Source organism: Natator depressus, chromosome 9 (genome assembly GCF_965152275.1).
Source record: "Natator depressus isolate rNatDep1 chromosome 9, rNatDep2.hap1, whole genome shotgun sequence".
NCBI classification, from domain to species: domain Eukaryota; kingdom Metazoa; phylum Chordata; order Testudines; family Cheloniidae; genus Natator; species Natator depressus.
In genome coordinates, this window is record NC_134242.1 from 17,102,620 (window position 1) to 17,122,287 (window position 19,668).

Sequence of the window (19,668 nt, forward strand, 5' to 3'; positions counted from 1 at the left end):
TTCATTTGTGATTTATAATTGCCAGTTTTTAATAGTAATTTCAAAGAGGAAATTGTGTAAGGTGCTATATGCACACCATATGGGGCAACTGGGTTTGCTTATTATATACCTGTGTATGTAATTCAGTCACTGGTGACAGTGCTCGTGTACAAGTGTGCAAACTACTTTGGATGGTAAGAGCCCTCTGGCCTGGTCCTGAGAGGTGCTGAACATACACAGTTCCACAACAGAGAGATTGCTCAGCACCTCTTAGGATGAAACTCTACTGCAGTATTAGCCATTGATGAAGGTGCTGTAGAACCAGCAAACTGCCTTTTCTGCTTAATGTACAAGTTAAAAGGGTTTAAAGTATAAAACCCTTCAGCACATTTGCTTAATACAGTCCCTAACATTTGGATTCATTTTCAGGTGATGAATGTTTATATGAAAGCTTCCCTGAAGTTCCTTTGGAGGAAATGTCAGAGGCTGATGGAGAGGCTAGTAAACTGTCCCTCAGTGTCCAAGAGCCATCTTCTCCAGCAACATCCAGCGAAGCATTCACACCAAAGGAGGGGTCTCCTTACAAGGCTCCCATATACATTCCCGATAACATTCCCATTCCTTCAGAGTTTGAGCTCCGAGAGTCAAATGTTCCTGGAGCAGGATTAGGAATATGGACCAAAAGGAAGATTGAAGTAGGTGAAAAATTTGGGCCATATGTGGGAGAGCAGCAGGCAAATCTGAAAGATCCCAGTTATGGTTGGGAGGTAAGAAACTTTAAATTCTTTTGTTCTGTTCAACTGTTGTCAAAGTTTACAAACTCAGATGCATTTTTAGAGTAAGAGGATATGCTGTTGAAGTTAATGGTTATTTTGCATGCATAAGAACTGCTAGATTGAGTCTTTTGGCATTTTATGGAAGAAAATAAAAGTATACATGCACATATAAAAACATGCAGGGAATTGCCACCATCACACCTAAACATCAAATCCTGTCTCTCTTCTATGGTAGGAAGAGGAGGCAGTCACTTATCTGAACTTTTATGTGGCAATTATGTTTTGTTTTCATGAAGCTCTGAAATATAACATGGGACTAGGAGAGAGGTCTGCAGATGAAATTTATGGAACTCATTTGAAAAAATGTGGAAGTTTCTTTTAGTCACCAGAATCACTGATTTAGAATGGCCTAGAGGCATCATTATTTGGTAAACTATAGCTGCAAGACATGATGGTTTTCAGAGTTGGAAGCCTAAGGCCTTGATTCTACTTCCATTGAAGTCAATGGGTTCTTTACCATTAATTTTGATAGGAGTAGGATTGGGTCTTCAGCCTCATAAGCACAGCCCCACATTAGAGGTGGCATTGCTCCTCCTGGAGGCCTTCCAGAGCCCTACAGGATGCATCATAGCTCCACAGACTGAAGGAGGGAAGTGTGTGCTCCTCCCTGTGACTGGTCAGCACTGCTGGGTTTTATGGGTGGCGGGGCCATGGCTCTAGCTCCTTTCTTCTCCTTTTGGGGTAGTTAGCCCTTGCACTCTGGGCAGTATGAGGAGCTCTGTTCATGGCTCCATGTACCCTCCCGACCCCTTGTGTGCCCTCTTAGGGAAGATGTTCAGGTTTGGCTGGAACCCCGCCTGAATGTCTCCATCACAGTTAGCCCCTTAGTTCCAGCTGTGAACCCGAGTCAGCTGGCATGGGCCAACCCTGGGTGTCTAATTGCAGTGTAGACATACTTTTAATGACCAGTCACAAGCTGGCCGTTAATAACTTTCTCCTTTGAATCTGATCCCTTTGAGCAATCAGAAGGGAATCCACTCCCACTCCAGGCACCTCTCCTTTGCTAAGTACAACATTGCACAATTGTCTAGGCGTGTTATGTTTTTTATTCTGCTTAGATCCAAAGCATTATGTGTGGTTACCTGGAGGCATACTATTCAGACTACCTGGGCCAATCAACTGATCCAACACTACACATTCTGTGTTTTTGTGGCTCAGATAAAAATTCGAGTCTTAAAAAAATCAGGTGTTTTTCTCAGCGTTGGTCTGATGTGACATAAAAATCGTTCTTGCATGAACCTTTTTATTCATAGTTTGAAAGATGTGAAGTAAAAATATAGGACAATCCCGATTTTCCATTTTTGTTTTTCGTTGAGAGGACAGATTTTTTGATAAGTAGGGGAGAAATGCTTAGTTTGCATTGCTCTCAGGAATATGGTGGGCCTTTGATGTACTCGGAGTTTTACTTACCCAGAGATCAAATAATTGGAGTTGTACTTTGGAGTATAGCCCTCAAAACACATGGTGGATCATAAATGTTTGGTTTGCTTTTAACCATCAGTAAATATTCGGTGAGTTCTTTGCAAACTTTCCATCCAGTTGTTTAAACACATGTGAGACCTGTGACAATATGACAGAAAAGTTTCAAGAGAAATTATAGACTTGGCAGAACTCTATAAAATTAACAGACCCTGATGCAATATAGTTACTGGTGAGAAATCTTTATTCTTTGAACAAGGCACCAGGAAGTCATAAACGCTGTCTAATAGCCACACCACAATGAAGCATGGATTGATAACGGAAGTTTAAAAAAAATTGCTGTCACACCATCTGAAATGTGAGTTGAACACCAGTCAAAACAAATACATTTTGGACCAGATCCTCAGGTGATGTAAAGCAGCACAGCTCCATGAACACAAGAGTCTGCTTCTGATTTTAGTTAAGGACACACTGCTGCTGAGTGACACCAGTCAAAGATGTGGCCTTTTGGTTTTACCTTTAAATATAGGCACGAATACTCTAGTTTTTAGTGCCTCAGGTTTCTTTTAATTTCAAAACCTTTTTGTCAGAACAACGAAGAAGAAGAAGAAGAAATTGGAAGCTCGAAAGGTGAATTATTCTGAAGCCCTTCCAACACACTTGAATGAGAGTATTTATTTGGGAAAGCTGGAAAAAAAAGTGTTCTTCAGTTTTCCCAATCAAATTTAAACAGTTCAAAGGTAATCAGTGAAACCCACGTAAAATTAGCAATAAATTGGAAATTGATCATCCGCCTACAAATGCTTTGCAATCATAGAGGAGGCTAGAAACAGGTGAACAACAGAATACCGTATTGCTTCCAGCCAGTAAATAAGTGTATTTATGACAAATTGAGGGGGGAAAACCTGGCAATTGGTAACTCATAAAATAAACCAACCAAATCCAGGATACTCAAAGTCTAGACTAATACCGCATCTGTATTACTCACTCCAATAGGAAAAATTGGCCATTTTTCTTTTGAGTTTTGAGAGGGTTTTTTCTAAAGCTTAGTTAATACCAAATGCAAACAAAACAAAACAGGCTTGCAGACAGCGTGCCTCAGTCTAACCTATTTTTTCATTCTGGATAAACCTGTGTTTGCTCTGGTGTAAATGTGTATCCAGATTGGTTACTGGCACGTTAAAAGGTCAAATTAAGCTCATTGCTGGAAGACTAACACTAGGCCCTCCATACTCTAATTAATGGGCCCAACTCACTTCTGTGGAAGACACTGGTATCACTCTCATTGACTTCAAACACAGAACAAATATAGTCTTTCAGAGACATCACAGCCTTGTCAGGGTTAAATCAGCAGGTGTATCTTGGCTCCTGTTCTCTTTATGTTGGGAGCCGTAGAAAGCATGTTGCTAGTGTAAGAGGGAGATAGACATTGTAGAGAGTGACAAAGGGAGGACAGTGACAGAGCAGGGAGAATGGGGAGAAAAGTGCCATTTGGTTATATCTATCTACAACCTGTTGAATGTAGACTTTTCTTGCCACCTAGCTAATTGGACATCCTTGTGTAATAGAATCATAGAAATGTAGACCTCGAAGGGACCTTGATAAGTCATCTAGTCCAGCCCCCTGACTGAAGTAGTACTGAGTATTATCTAGACCATCCCTGACAGGTGTTTGTCTAACCTGTTCTTAAAAACCTCTAATGATGAAGATTCCACAACATCCCTAGGGAATTTGTTCCAGAGCTTAATTGCCCTTACAGTTAGGAAGTTTTTCCTAATGGCTAACCTAAATCTCTCTTGCTGCTATTTAAGTCCATTACTTCTTGTCCTGTCCTCAGTGGTTAAGGAGAACAATTTATCACCCTCCTCTTTCTAACAACCTTTTACATACTTGAAGATTGTTATCATGTCCCCCCTCAGTCTTCTCTTTTCCAGACTAAACAAACCGAGGGTTGTCAATCTTTCCTCATCGGTCATGTTTTCTAGACCTTTAATCATTTTTGTTGCTCTCCTCTGGACTTTCTCCAATTTGTTGACATCTTTCCCAAAGTATGGTGCCCAGAACTGGACACAATACTCCAGTTGAAGCCTTATCAGTGCTGAGTAGACTGGAAGAATTCTTTCTTGTGTCTTGTGTACAACAGTCCTGCTAATGCATCCTGGAATGATATTTTCTTTTTCTGCAACAGTATTATTCTGTTGACTAATATTTAGTTTGTGGTCCATTATAACCCCCAGATCCTTTCCCGCAGTACTCCTTCCTAGGCAGTCATTTTTGTATTTGTGTAATGGATTATTCCTTCAGAAGTGTAATACTTTGCATTTGTCCTTATTGAATTTCATTCTATTTACTTCAGACTATTTCTCCAGTCAAGATAATTTTGAATTCAAATTCTGTCCTCCAAAGCACTTGCAAACCCTCCCAGTTAGGTATTTTCACAAACTTTATAAGTGTACTCTCTATGGCATTATCCAAATAATTTATTGACGAGAACTGGACCCAGGACAGATCCCTTCAGGATCCCACTCAATATACTCTTCCAGCTTGATTGAGAACCATGGTTAACTACTCTCTGAGTATGCATTTCCAACCAGTTGTGCACCCATCTTATAGTAGGTTCCTCTAGACTTGTGGTTCTCAAAGCCGGTCCACCGTTTGTTCAGGGAAAGCCCCTGGTGCGCCGGACCGGTTTGTTTACCTGCCCCGTCCGCAGGTTCGGCCGATCGCGGCTCCCACTGGCCACAGTTCGCTGCTCCAGGCCAGTGGGGGCTGTGGAAAGTGGCGCAGGCCAAGGGACATGCTGGCCGCCTTTCCCGCAGCCCCCATTGGCCTGGAGCAGCGAACTGTGGCCAATGGGAGTCGCGATCGGCTGAACCTGCGGATGCGGCAGGTAAACAAACCGGTCCAGCACGTCAGGGGCTTTCCCTGAACAAGCAGCGGACTAGCTTTGAGAACCACTGCTCTAGACAATATTTCTTCAGTTTGTTTCTGAGAAAGTCATATGAGACCGTTTCAAAAACCTTACTTAAGCTGAGATATATCTACTGCTTCCCTCCATCCACAAGGCTTGTTACCCTGTCAAAGTAGTAACCAGCAGCAAGCTTCCTCCCTGTGGAGGAGCCCTGTCCTCCTCTCCTGGTGCTGCTACAGCAGTCCTCCCTAGCTGGATTGCTTCCTCAACTTAGGAGGTCTCCATATACATATTTTTAATGAATTCTTCATATGCACGGATGCTCCTCAGATTAACCATCTCCTCCTGTAGTTCTCCCATCCAATCAGGTATTGTAGTGTGTATTACTTACTGGATAGGTGTATTGAGCTCAATCCTTGCCCTCACTTAAGTTAAGTGGTAGTTTTATCTTTGTTTTCAGTGGGAGCAAGGTTGAGCCTGATGACTGTGCAGGATAATTGCAGATTTTAGTCACTTTACAGAAAGTGGATATTTTTATCTGCTACCCCACAATAATTCCCAAGGAACTTGTGCTGCGTAGTGCATCGATCTTGCTGCTGCCATTGTTGTCCTCTTTCTTTTTGATTATAAAACATTTGGATAGTCAGTGTGAAATGAAGAAGTAAGAAAGGGCATGTTGTGTGAGATCAAGGGAAAATGGAGTATCATCCTTTTGCTATAGCAGGATGGTGGTGTATGATTGTTACTACTACTCTTTTCGCTGGAGGAAGCCCAATTATAAGTGCTGTGAATAAGTGATCATTGGTTTCATAGGCAAAAAATGATGTTTCACCATGTCCAAGCTACCTTCCCACATGCAGCTATGCAATGTATTCAACTTCTCCTTTGGAATTGCACAGGAAATATGCCTGGGAAACAGATGTAAGCAGGGTCTGAATGAGCTGTCCCCTCACATCTAGTGATAAGCTGGGAAAAAGACTTCATGAGCAGACTGTGTTTGTATAGACATGGTGACTTTGCCTAGGTGTGCAGCAGATGGAGCTGCTTTGCCACAATGATCAGTTTTGGCTGGCTTTGGGTTACAAATCACTCTTGTATTTGAATGCGGGGTAGTGAAGTGTTGTTATCCTTATTGTCTGAGTAAAGGGGAGTAGAACTCTGCTTATGAGGGGGGCACCCTAAAGTGAACCTCACTTGCTAAGCAGAGGGCAGGGATGCCAAATCCCAGTGGAGATGAGAGTGGGTGGGGGCAGGTGTTCTTACCTGGTGGTGTGGACTGTGCCTAAGGAGTCATAGACACTGTTTGATCTACCTTAGGGCAGGTCTATACTACAGCGGGGATCGACGCTCTGAGATCGATCCACTGATAGTCCATTTAGTGGGTCTAGTAAAGACCCACCAAATTGACTGCAGATCACTCTCCAGTTGACCCCTGTACTCTACCCCTTATAAGAAGAGTAAGGTAAGTCGACGGGAGAATTTCTCCCATTGACCCCTCGCGGTGTAGACTCCGTGGTAACTTGACCTAAGATACGTTGACTCCAGCTAGGTTATTCATGTAGCTGGAGTTGTGTAGCATAGGTCGACTTACCGCAGTAGTGTAGACATAGCCTTAATGACAGAGCTGATTAGGCTCAATTGAGAGTCCTTGTTTGTGGTTGGTAATTACTAGAGCTGACATCACTGCTGAGCTGGTCTAGGAGCTAAGCTTAAGGCCCTGTGTGAGGGCAGTGAATACAGAGAACACTAAACTGGCTGTGCAGTTCCCCACTACCTGCTGAAATCACTAAGAGCTGGGTTAAGTGGTGGGACCTCAGAACGTGATGTCGCAGGAGCAGCAAGCAGCGGCCCTAACAGCGGCAGAGAGACAGCGGCCAGCGGTGGCAGAGGAGCAGCAGCAGCAGAGGACAGGAGCCAGCGGTGAGCCAGTTGCAGAGGCATTGCTCGACGCCTCTCCCTCCCGGGGGTGGAAAGCGAACCCCGTGAATGCATCTCTGAACTCTGGGTCTTCACTCATCGAGGGCAGCCAAGCGTGAGTGGGGTGCAGCAGAGAGAGAAGGGAGTGATGTGCTAAATGGACAGTTGTTCATCAGACTTTCCCACTACAAAGTGGGAAACTGAGGCAAAGAACACTACCCACTGCACTGTGAGGTCAGGTTTGCTTATGATCATACGCTTTGCATGTGACTGTGGTGTTTTCCCAAATTAATGTTTGGTTCCCTTTCACTAAGCATTCTCTTTTGTTATGAACAGACTCAATGCTTGTGAGTGTGGAAGTATTGCCTCTTAGAAGCACCCAGGAGTGGAGCTAAGTGTTCCCAGAGTACTGGGTGGGGGCTCAAACTGGTTCTGTTTGTATTGTTCAGAGGAACCCCTAGATACTGAACATGGCCCTTGTTGCTGCCAACTCCACCTGGCAGAAGGTTACGCATACATGACAAGACTTCCACATTGCTTACTGTCTGTGTACCTATTTTGTTCTTAGGAACTGATACTTTTACAATTACTTCAAGAACAACTGTTCTTGATAAATTATTCTTTCCCTTCATAAACTTGCCTTCTTTTGAGGTTATAGTGAAACAATATGATCATGTTATAATAATAAACACCATTTCTCTAATGTATGTGAAGAATTAAGGAGGAATCTTTTGTCAAGAGAAAAAAAGAGTTAGTATTTCTTGGACAAACTCTGAACACTGTTCTTGGTTATGGGGATATAGCAGTGTGCATTTTGACTTAAAAATCTCCAAGATGTGCTTCTTCTTTGCAACTGTTTATTATTGATAGGTGCGATGACCTTGAACTAGAAACTCCAGGTCTGGGCACAGAACACTCATACACTTTGGAATGGGGACACAGGTTGAAATCTAAAGTTGGATCTGGTTCCACATTTTGGAGAGGGCTGCTATTTTTAATAATACGCAGAGTCATAGCACCTCTGAACTTTGGAGCGTTTTTACCTTTGATCCAAGTTTTGTGTCTTGAGTCCATCTCTGATTATCTCTAGGACTAGCTGGTGGAGGTGTGCAGGGGAGGGAAAACTGGAGGACCTGCCCTCGTAGGTTTGCAGATAGTCAGCTGATGCGAAAACCATTAGCTATTTCTGTGCAGCACACGAGGAATTTAATGGGACCTGTTCCTACAGTGCTCCAGCTAGCAAAATTCCCCACTGATATCAATACGGTGCTTTGCCTCTGCAAATCATGCAAAATCATGCCCATTGTGTCCATTTATATATTCGAGCTATACACTGTGCTGTGGGACAAAAATAATTTGTTGTGATGTCGTTGTGCTTGGGTCATGATTAGAGTGCTGTATACCAGTTTAAATGAAAAGCCATAAATTAGAATTTGATCTCATTTTGTGGGTTTAGCACTGAGCATTATCTAATCAGGTATTGGTTCGCTAAAGTACAAATCGAACAAGGGGTCACTGGACAAGGGTAAAGGTCAAGCTTTTTTGCAGTTCGTCACCGTGGTTTTAGTGTTTGCCAGCAGCCCAGTTGTCTGTTGGGGCAAAGCAGCTGTAGCTCAGTGATTGTTTAAAAAGGGAAAATTGACTGCTTCTTAATCAACAAAGAAAACAAGGCTTTAAGGGCTGTCAGTTTTAAACAAAAGCAAGTTTGAAACAAAAACAAGCAAGGAAACACAAATTTAGCAATTTCATCATGGTTCCTGCCCTGCTAGGAAGAACAACTTGGAGAGCACTATAAAATGAATCTCTAAATAGTTCACTAAAACAAATGTTCTTGTCTACCACAAGAATCTTCTGCAGCATGTTGAACATTCAGTTCAGATAGCTGACTGGTATAGTTAGTTTAAATTCATGTTCATGGGAACATAATTTATCTACAATGGTTTTAGATGCTGTTTATCCTAAAACTTGATTTCTATTCTAGGAAGGTAGAAACAGGAGCAGTAAAGTTCAATAAATCAAACTCGTTATAGAAGATAAAAAAAATAGTTTAGAACTTTAGAAAACAGAAGATACTCTTCTTTCATGGCATTGAGGCTTAGAGACAAATGTGATTGGCTTGGAGTCTGAAGAGATTTCATAAAGATATATTTTAACAGTATTGAATCTGGTATAAGAACATGACATTACAAAATGTAAACAAAGTTTATGCTATCTGGATTGGAAGAGGATCCAGTGAGAGTTATGAGAATCATGAAACTTTGTATAAAATGTTGAGTGGGGATTAGTTACAGTAATGTACAGCATTAACCAATGGTATGAAAAATATCTTTAATTTACAAAAGAACTTTGAGACTGACAGATTAGATATCTCAGAATATTTATTGGCATGAATTGCCTTCTTAAACAATTGAAAAAAGTCTTAGGGCCAGAAGTTATAGAGTGGTCATATTTTAAAACTTTCTAGTTTTGTCCTGTTTGACTTAAACTCCATATTTATTTATTTGGAGTTTGGTCTACAAGAAACTCCATGTGTAGGACCATCCAACACTCTCTATTTTTAAAACACAATAATATAGGAGTAACAAATCATAAGGGTCTAGATTTTCAAAATCAGAGTATAAAGTTGTTTTTATGAATCCATATTTCAGCACCTAAATATATGCCCAGATTTTCTAAAATCCTCAGCACCCAAAGTCTTACTTAGGAGCCTAACTTTGGTCTCCTACTTTTGGAAATCTTGGCCAAAGAGACCAAAGCAGCAGCATTTCTCCTTCCTCTTCCCTACAACATGCTTTACTATATAATCAATAGGTATGTGACCAGTACTCCCTAAAACTCCCACCATGCTATTCCTGACAAACAGTGTAAATGCTGAAATCAGTTAGTTATATAAGGCAGTTGGCAAATTTTTAAACATCACCTGAAAAGGTGATTTGTGTGTGACTATGGGTATTTCCATTACTTTTGCAAAATTAAAAATATTACACATTTTGGGGAACTGAGTGGCTCAAGGATTTGGCAATTAGATACAGGGACAGTCGTCTCCAGGTCACATGATCAAATCTGGCTGAGGTTGGTGGCGGTTGACTATCATTGTCAGCTGAAAATGTTTTGGTTGTTGATGTGAATTGAGCTGATAGTCTCTGTCCAGTTTCTATGAATTAGAGTCCTACCTCACACTGGTGTAAATCCTGTAGTAACTCCACTGAAGTCAATGAAGTTACTTCAGTGTTACACCAGTAGAATATGGCCCTATCAATCCATTACAATAAAAAAAAAAGATACAAAGTTTCCCTCATTTCTGGATATTGTCCTCCAGAAAGAAGGGATGATGTTATGGGGTATGTGAGGAATCTTGTACTGCTCCTTTCTGCTCTCTGCTTGACTTTTAGTTTTTCATTGTTGTCTATCTGGTGCTTTTCCTGAGCATCACACTAAATTAAAGTCAAATCCTGACCCTGCTTTACATAACTGTAACATAGAGCAGCTCCATATTAGGCCACCTGAGTTGAGAGGGAAGTACAGCATCCCCTGTTGGTCTCACTGATCTTAGGACTTATGACAGGTTTCAGAGTGACAGCCGTGTTAGTCTGTATTCGCAAAAAGAAAAGGAGTACTTGTGGCACCTTAGAGACTAACCAATTTATTTGAGCATAAGCTTTCGTGAGCTACAGCTCACTTCATCGGTTGCATACTGTGGAAAGTGTAGAAGATCTTTTTATACACACAAAGCATGAAAAAATACCTCCCCCCACCCCACTCTCCTGCTGGTAATAGCTTATCTAAAGTGACCACTCTCCTTACAATGTGTATGATAATCAAGGTGGGCCATTTCCAGCACAAATCCAGGGTTTAACAAGAACGTCGGGGGTGGGGGGTAGGAAAAAACAAGGGGAAATAGGTTACCTTGCATAATGACTTAGCCACTCCCAATCTCTATTCAAGCCTAAGTTAATTGTATCCAATTTGCAAATGAATTCCAATTCAACAGTCTCTCGCTGGAGTCTGGATTTGTGTTTATGTGACCATCATGCTAATACTACAGTGCTAATAAACGATGGTCACATAACCACCACCCTATACCGGAAACCTATGACCACTATTCCTACCTACATGCCTCCAGCTTTCACCCTGATCACACCACACGATCCATTGTCTACAGCCAAGCTCTGCGATGCGATACAACCGCATTTGCTCCAACCCCTCAGACAGAGACAAACACCTACAAGATCTCTATCAAGCATTCTTACAACTACAATACCCACCTGCGGAAGTGAAGAAACAGATTGACAGAGCCAGAAGAGTTCCCAGAAGTCACCTACTACAGGACAGGCCTAACAAAGAAAATAACAGAATGCCACTAGCCGTCACCTTCAGCCCCCAACTAAAACCCCTCCAATGCATTATTAAGGATCTACAACCTATCCTGAAGGATGACCCAACACTCTCACAAATCTTGGGAGACAGGCCAGTCCTTGCCTACAGACAGCCCCTCAACCTGAAGCAAATACTCACCAGCAACCACATACCACACAACAGAATCACTAACCCAGGAACCTATCCTTGCAACAAAGCCCGTTGCCAACTTTGCCCACATATCTATTCAGGGGACACCATCACAGGGCCTAATAACATCAGCCACACTATCAGAGGCTCGTTCACCTGCACATCCACCAATGTGATATATGCCAACATGTGCCAGCAATGCCCCTCTGCCATGTACATTGGTCAAACTGGACAGTCTCTATGTAAAAGAATAAATGGACACAAATCAGATGTCAAGAATTATAACATTCATAAACCAGTTGGAGAATACTTCAATCTCTCTGGTCACGCGATTACAGACATGAAAGTTGCGATATTACAACAAAAAAACTTCAAATCCAGACTCCAGTGAGAGACTGTTGAATTGGAATTCATTTGCAAATTGGATACAATTAACTTAGGCTTGAATAGAGACTGGGAGTGGCTAAGTCATTATGCAAGGTAACCTATTTCCCCTTGTTTTTTCCTATCCTCCCCCCCCCCCAGACATTCTTGTTAAACCCTGGATTTGTGCTGGAAATGGCCCACCTTGATTATCATACACATTGTAAGGAGAGTGGTCACTTTAGATAAGCTATTACCAACAGGAGAGTGGGTTTGTGTGTGTGTGTGGGGGGGGAAGAAAACCTGGATTTATGCTGGAAATGGCCCAACTTGATTATCATACACATTAGTAAGGAGAGTGATCACTTTAGATAAGCTATTACCAGCAGGAGAGTGGGGTGGGGGGAGGTATTTTTTCATGCTTTGTGTGTATAAAAAGATCTTCTACACTTTCCACAGTATGCATCCGATGAAGTGAGCTGTAGCTCACGAAAGCTTATGCTCAAATAAATTGGTTAGTCTCTAAGGTGCCACAAGTACTCCTTTTCTTTTTAGGACTTATGTATTCTTTTCAATGTTGTCATTTGGGGAAAATAGGAAGCAGGTTATTGGTGATCCTGTTGTTTTAAAAAATTGGAATCACTTTGGTAACGGGATAGGCTCTGCCCACTAGGATGGTGTGATAGGGCCTAATCTTCTCTCTCAGATGACAGCTCCTCAGTTCTATCCTTCAGTGTCTAGGAGCAGACAACATATTTTTGGCAGTCACAGATGCCAGTGATTTGTTTTCCTTTCTCCATTATTTAGATATTTGTTTGTCTCATTTAGAGCTCAGTCCTGCAAGATGTTGAGTGCTTTGGCATTTAAGCAGCGGCTTAACATCAAGAGGACTACTCACATGGTTAAAGTTAAGCACGTGCTTAACTGCTTTGCTAAATTTAGGGCCAGATTGCTCAGCACCTCCAAGGCTCAAGTCCATAGTACATGCTGACTGCTTTGATTAAGTGGGAGGGGGCTTGTGATAGAAGAAGATGCTGATACAAAGAAGTGGTTGCCTGAAAAAAAGTGATGGATTCTATTTTTGGCAATGCTGCGAGTCTAAATCCTTCTTTTCTATGCATCCATGTCCTGTGGTGAGGATGTGACTAATTGTATTTGGTGCTATAAGTTCTTAGATAAATTCTTCATAAGCAAAATGTCATTCTAAAAGATGATGCCATTTACATGCATCAAGAGTGTCGGTAGAAGGATGACTGCCAGCATCAGACACCCTGACTTCTTTCTGTGTAGAGCCTACATCATGTGGACATAGATAAAAGAGCATAAGTTTCTCAACTTGTACAGTGGTAAGCATAACATAAATGCCTATATACATATGTGGAACGGTATGCCATAAATAATTCAGTTCTAATTGGATTTACTTTGCAAATAAAAAGTATCTTCAGAAGAGGTGCTCATCCTGCTAAATCTTTTGGCCCATTTGATCTAGGTAGAAGATGGGAAGTAGCACAATATTGTTATCTTCTATCATCTACCATTAATTGATGGCACAATTAACATGAACAAAAAAAGTTCCATGGCATGGTTTTACAGATCAGTGGAGGATGAGCTCCTGATCTCTGTTAGTGTAATTGCAGCAAATGTCACAGTGCTTTATCTACTCATGGACTTGAGTGGAATAAGGACTAAGGATTACAGAATTTCGCTCACAGCTTTAATATAAAAGTTACTCTAAGAATTTTTTTTTTAAAATAGCATATTTCCATAGAAACTAACCCAGTCTTCTAGGTTTATAAATGGGAAGGCAACCTTCACCTTTGACTTCAATGGGTTAAATACTAAGGGTGTTTCTGCACATCAATTAGACACCCACAGCTGGCCCATGACAGCTGACTCGGGCTTGTAGGACTTGGGAGGTGGGGCTGTTTCTTTGCCGTGTAGACTTCTGGGCTTGGGCTGGAGCCCAGGCTCTAGGATCCTGTGAGGTGGGAGGATCTCAGGGCTTGGGCTTCAGCCTGAGCCTGGAACCCGCAGAGCAATGAAACTGTCTCGCAGCCTGAGCCCTGTGAGCCTGAGTCGGCTGGCACCCGCCAACCGTGGGTGTCTAGTTGCTAAGTAGACATATCTTAAGATTCTTACTTAGGGACCAATCATTTCTCCCCATCTCTTCATATTGAAGTGAATAGACATGCTCTGATATGTCCTTGCACACATGGGGCATGAGGTCATCCACCCCTTGGTGCTGTCCTTCACTTCTCTGCACCTGTGAAGTCCTCTGCATGGGACTATGGATCCATACATGGAGAGGAGACAGGACAAGGGAGATGTGTACCTTCCCCCCAGCTGTTGAGTTCTGAGGCTCTTTTGACTCCTGAGGGGAGTACGGTGGAGCTGTGGGAACCAAACGGAACTTGTGGCCTGACTGCCTGTCCTCAGATCAAATCCCACTGTTAACCTTCTACAAAGAAGAATTGGGAAGAAGAAGAGGAATCTTAAAGTATCTTTATTTTCAATTTTATAAGTTCTCCCATGAGTTGGGTCATCTACATGTACAGTACTGAGGTAAACTGACTTCAGTGGCATTTTGCCCAAGGAAGGACAAAGTACTCCAGCGACTGGAATTAATTTGTCATATTTCTGACACTGGATGAAAAGTTGCCTTAAGACCAAGTCAGATGCCCCCTTAAAAGACAACCAGACCCAATTAGTTTGGCTGTTTAGAAAGATAGAATCAGGAGGAAAAAACCAAACAAAGAGAATGATCATTACATTTAATAAAAGAACTGACAAGCAATCATAATTCTTCCCCTTAAGTAAATATGTTACACAAAAATTTATTATGAACTGACACATTATGCAAGCCAGTATTCAAAGATGAGTTCCTTGCATTAAGTACAGTAGATGCCATTAAGGAAAACAGTCAATATGTCACTAAGCCTCGGCCTGTAAAATTAAATTGATTTGGTAAATGTAAGTAAGATAGATCTGTTTGCTTTCATCATCAATTTTGAGTGGGTGAACAGGTGATGTCACCAACCTGGGAGCGATAAAGATGCAGGACCATCTGGAAAGCTTGGTGATGGATGGGCAACTGCTTTTGGATAGTGACAGTACTGTGGTACTTTGTCACTTGGGATGCAGTACTTAATAACTTTTCAATACCATCATAATAAATTTCACTGCCTTATTAATATAGAAATGGTGAGTTATTACTGTGATGGCTATTGTAAATAACAGGAGATGCAGTTGTCAAAAGCTGATTGTTTGGGCATGTTTCTTTAAGCAGCACAGTTGACTTGGGATAATCAACGTATGTCTATACCAGCTGAGTTTATTGCACTTGTCAAAAGAAAAAGCAGTATTATTCAAAAATTATATGAAGTCCATAATAAACAAGTTTCATATATTATCACACTTTTCCTATAAGTTTCATAACACAGGGCAGTAAATCATTTTTAATAATGCCTTTTTATGTACAGAAATACCCTTATGCTATAATAATGCCTTTTCCTAACTATTCACAAAACAGACAACTTCCAGAGGCAAAAAAAGCTATTTTTCACTCATCAGAGCAGTTAAAAATTAAGTCTCTCTATTTCATTAAAAGGCTACCTTTGATATAAGGCCACTGGACTCTAGCTGTGTCGTGCTTTTTATTTTAATTGAACAGATGTAGCTAATAGTAATCTAGGACAAAGAAATACAGACAAAATTATAACCACGTGTCACTAAACAGTGGTCAGGAAAGAGCATCTGTATGTGTTTTATGAAAATCCAAGACTGCTCTGTGACACTGTTGCTAATGTCATCATTTTGATGACTAGAAAGAAGCAAAATGCATAGATAGTTGTAAGCAGAAGATGAATGACCAGATCAATCATTTAGCACCATTCAGAGTATTATGCTATTGTTCTTTAGGTAGATAATTAAATCTGTGATGTCTTTCTTATTTGTATAAAGGGGCACAAACTTGTAAAGATTATCAAAAGCTTCTCAAACATATTATTTCTGGATTATTTTTTTTAAACAATCTGACTTTGCCTTTCATACTCTAGCTTTGTGAGTCCTTTTCAATTAAATATCTTTCCACCATTTCTATTACTACAGAAAAGAGAGCCAGCAGTCTATTAACAGGCAATAAAGTTCAGGAAGCCTAAGACTAGTTTCTTGGGTCAGAGGTGAAAATTGCATATTAAATGAAACAAAGGTGTGCCTTGATGGCCCAACAAGCACAGAAGAGATGGAGAATGTATGCTGGGAGAAAGAGAAATATCATCATTAAACAGAAGCAAATGAGGAGTTCTCTTGTGCAGTCAGTATATGGTAAAATGTAATCAGCATGAACACATGCAATTCAGAGGAGACAAGGCTGACATTTATCATTCAAGTCAGCATACACTATAACAGAACTACTCAAATTTAGGCATTTGTCCAATAAAGATTTCACTAAACTTTAAAAAATCCCCTGCTTTTTAGGGCCTGGAGAATGAGTTCTGGTTTTCAGAGTGTTCCAAAAACATATGTATCTGGAAGTAAAGAATGGAAAAAAATAGTTGGCTAACAGAGTATTTCCACCCGAGAGAATATTAATATGAAGTTTTATTGATGTGACAGCTGTAATGTTTCCTAGTTGAACAGTAGGTGGCATACATAGGAGTGAAGACATGGGTTGTCATAATCGAGCATATTTCTTATGTGATTTCATTAAATTCAGAGCATATAATAAGCATTAATTTGGAAAAAATACAAATGTTAAATAGCCTTGCATTTAAAGTGCAGCCGTAGCATTTTGCATGGAAAGATGCAAAGATCCCACAAAAAGAAAAACAAAGCACATAATATTTCATCAAATGAAGCCTGAAGCAAAAAGGGGCTCTTTTATATAGGGGGTTTCCTTAAAAGTTGTTCTTAGTCTTAACTTGATTAAGTGGTACTGGCAATCTGCATGAAACATGAAGACTTGCCTTTTCTTTTCATGAACTGTGACATGTTATATCAAACTCCTGTCATGTAGCTGGGGTTTTCATTGCAAGTCAGCATTTTGAACTATAATATTTCCTTGATTGCATATTGGTGTTGTAAATCTGCTCGTTAAAAGAATATGGCTATTCATTTATCTCAGATTTTATTTTAAATTAATTTTTCTTCGCATATCCAATTTGCTATTAACAACACCCCAGCACTTCTCAGATCTGGCATGTTGAACATTTCCATCAGTATGATGTGCAGGGAGTTCCCTACATAACTCTCTGTGCGATGGGATGAGAAAATACCCCTTTGCCTCCAGATTTTCCATTTTGGAGATTCAGCCATATTATGTTTTTCATGAGATTTGAGGTGATCGTATTTTTGTCTGATGTCTGTCTTTTAGAGCAGAGGAGTCACAATGGAATTTTTAAAAGTATAGTGGCAATGATGATTTTATGCAAAAATGTGAGTACATCTTTGGTGGTGGATGAAGGCTGTAGTATGTGACAGATTCAGCAAAAGTGGTTATAAATGTGTTGACTAAATATGGTAATTAGAGCAAAATTTTCAGCAGCCACCTTAACTGCACTCACAATATTTGTAGGGGCAGGTGTTTGTACACGCAAAAGTCTCTATTTGAACATGCAGAACAAGTTCATGCAAAAGCTAATTTTTGCATATAGGATTCGTATTTTGTATGTGTAAATGGATAGGTCCTCATCATAGCATTTAGTATGGAAAGATGTAAACAGTTCAATGATAAGAAATACCCTACCTACCTACCATATAGAGAGATGGTGGCAGTATCTCCAGAAAGCCCCTTCAAAAAAAAAATAGTAATGTGACCTGTTCCTTGGCATGTTGTCTGAAGTATTTTTCCTGTTTCATACACAAGCCTGTGCCTACAGATGAATCTTTTACTAGAACTATGCTGAGAGGCTCATTTTCTTAGTTGAGTTGGGATCTTTGGTCTACAATTTGGACACATCTGTTCAAGGATGAGATTTCAATCATGGTCTTTTCCTTCCAGCCTTTTCTTTTTTAATTTGAAAAATGGTTTTGTTTTGTTTCTCAATGTCCTGTGTGGGGGTTGGTGTGCTTCCCTGTTTCAGATCCTTCGTAATGCATCTCAGCCTGTATGCCCCACCACCAAATCAAACAAAACATGGCAAACACCAGACTCCTCATTTTCCCCTTTCCACATGATCTCTCCTCTTCCTCCTCCTCCTCCACTACTCTTGCTAGCTCCACCATTCTCCAGGTTGCCTACCTTTGAAACCTTGGTGTCAGTTTTGAACCGCTGCTTTCAGGCTGTTGAGAAAACCTGTGGTTTCCTCCTGTATAACTTCCTTAAAATATGTCGTCTCCATTCCTGTTACCATAACCCTCACTTAAGCAGCCTTGCTCATCTTGTTCCTGACTAGCGCAGTCCTCTCATCTCTGGCTCTCCCAATCCTCACTTCACTCCTCTACAGTTTGCTACTGAGAAAGTCATCTTCCTTGCCTACAGAAGAAGTTCCTCTCCTGTAAATCCTGCCACTGGGTTCTTCTCATCCACTGCATATTTTTCAAACTCCCAGTCCTGCTCCTCAAGCCTCTGCTCCCGCCTGTTTCTCTGATCTCATCGTTTCCAACTCCCCTCCTTGCTTCCTTCACATCACCCAAAATTCCTGTCTCACCACTCTCTTATATGGCCCAGTCTTGCCTCTGCTGCCTTCCATATCCCTTCCACTGTCTGGAATGCCTTACTTGAAGTCATTGGGAGCTGGGGGTACTCAGCATCTTGCAGAATTTGGCCCCATTATTTACTTTTAAAAGTGTATTTTTCTCAAATAATTTTTTTAATTTAATTATTAGGGTTCTTTTATGGAACAAGTCTTTGGATCAAAGTTGTCTCCATTTTTGTGCAAATTTTACTCAGACCAATTGACACCAAACTCAATTGCTCCCTTTCCACTGATGTTGAATTCCACTGGGAATTTTGCCTTGGTGACACCTGAATAAAAACTGAGGACCTGATTCATCTGCCCCTACTGACATTGAGTAGGATTTACTCAAAAGAGTAATCCTATTGACTTCAGGGGGAGCTGGTGGTACACTACAGTCATCCAAGGCAGACTGCTTATTTAGGTTCTTAAATATTGACTTTAAGTGCCTGAGGTTAGGCACCAAGTTTGAGATTTTTTTTGTCCTAAATCCAAGGCAAATGATACCTACTGAAATATCACAGCTTGGTAAAATATTTTGAAACTCTTCAACACCCTCGCCCCCCATATCATGCCAACAATTTTAAATCAAAACGTGCCATTATATGCTCCCTGTTGGATTTCAATTAGGAGTTCTGCTTAAAAATCAGTGGCATAATATGCCCCATCATGTGGAGGTTAGAGAATTGCTGATTATATCTATCTATATATATATACACACTCTTCTAAAATGACAAATAGAACCTTTATTAAGTTTTATCAGCTGTGTCAGTTTCACAAATGTTCAGAAAAAGGGATGTAGTAGCAAGAAACAGAAACCCTTTTATTATAGCCTTGTATACACACAACCCAGCACCATTTTAATTAAACTGGTTTAGATGAACTGGTGCAAACCCCTCTGTGTATACTATTATTTCGGTTTGAGAGTGGCTTATTGTGATTTATCTTAAATCTGTTCCTAATCAACTTAAGCTAAAGCAAAATAAACATGGCATAACCTGAAATAAAAGATTCTCCCCACAGCCTTTTGTACCAGATTAACTAAGCCAGTTTAAAATTGACC

General features: G+C 40.7%; 1 protein-coding gene across 6 annotated transcripts in view; it reads left to right on the forward strand.

The window, feature by feature from the left end:
* The first annotated feature begins 492 nt into the window (after positions 1–492).
* MECOM (MDS1 and EVI1 complex locus) overlaps positions 493–19,668 on the forward strand; it is a 249,768-nt gene continuing 230,592 nt past the window's right edge. For 2 of the 6 annotated variants that reach the window (XM_074963598.1, XM_074963599.1), the window contains exon 1: positions 493–746. The gene's annotated coding sequence lies outside the window, so the exon portion shown is untranslated. The remainder of the gene's footprint in view (positions 747–19,668) is intronic. The other 4 variants (XM_074963600.1, XM_074963601.1, XM_074963605.1 and 1 more) reach the window with 3 other exon arrangements.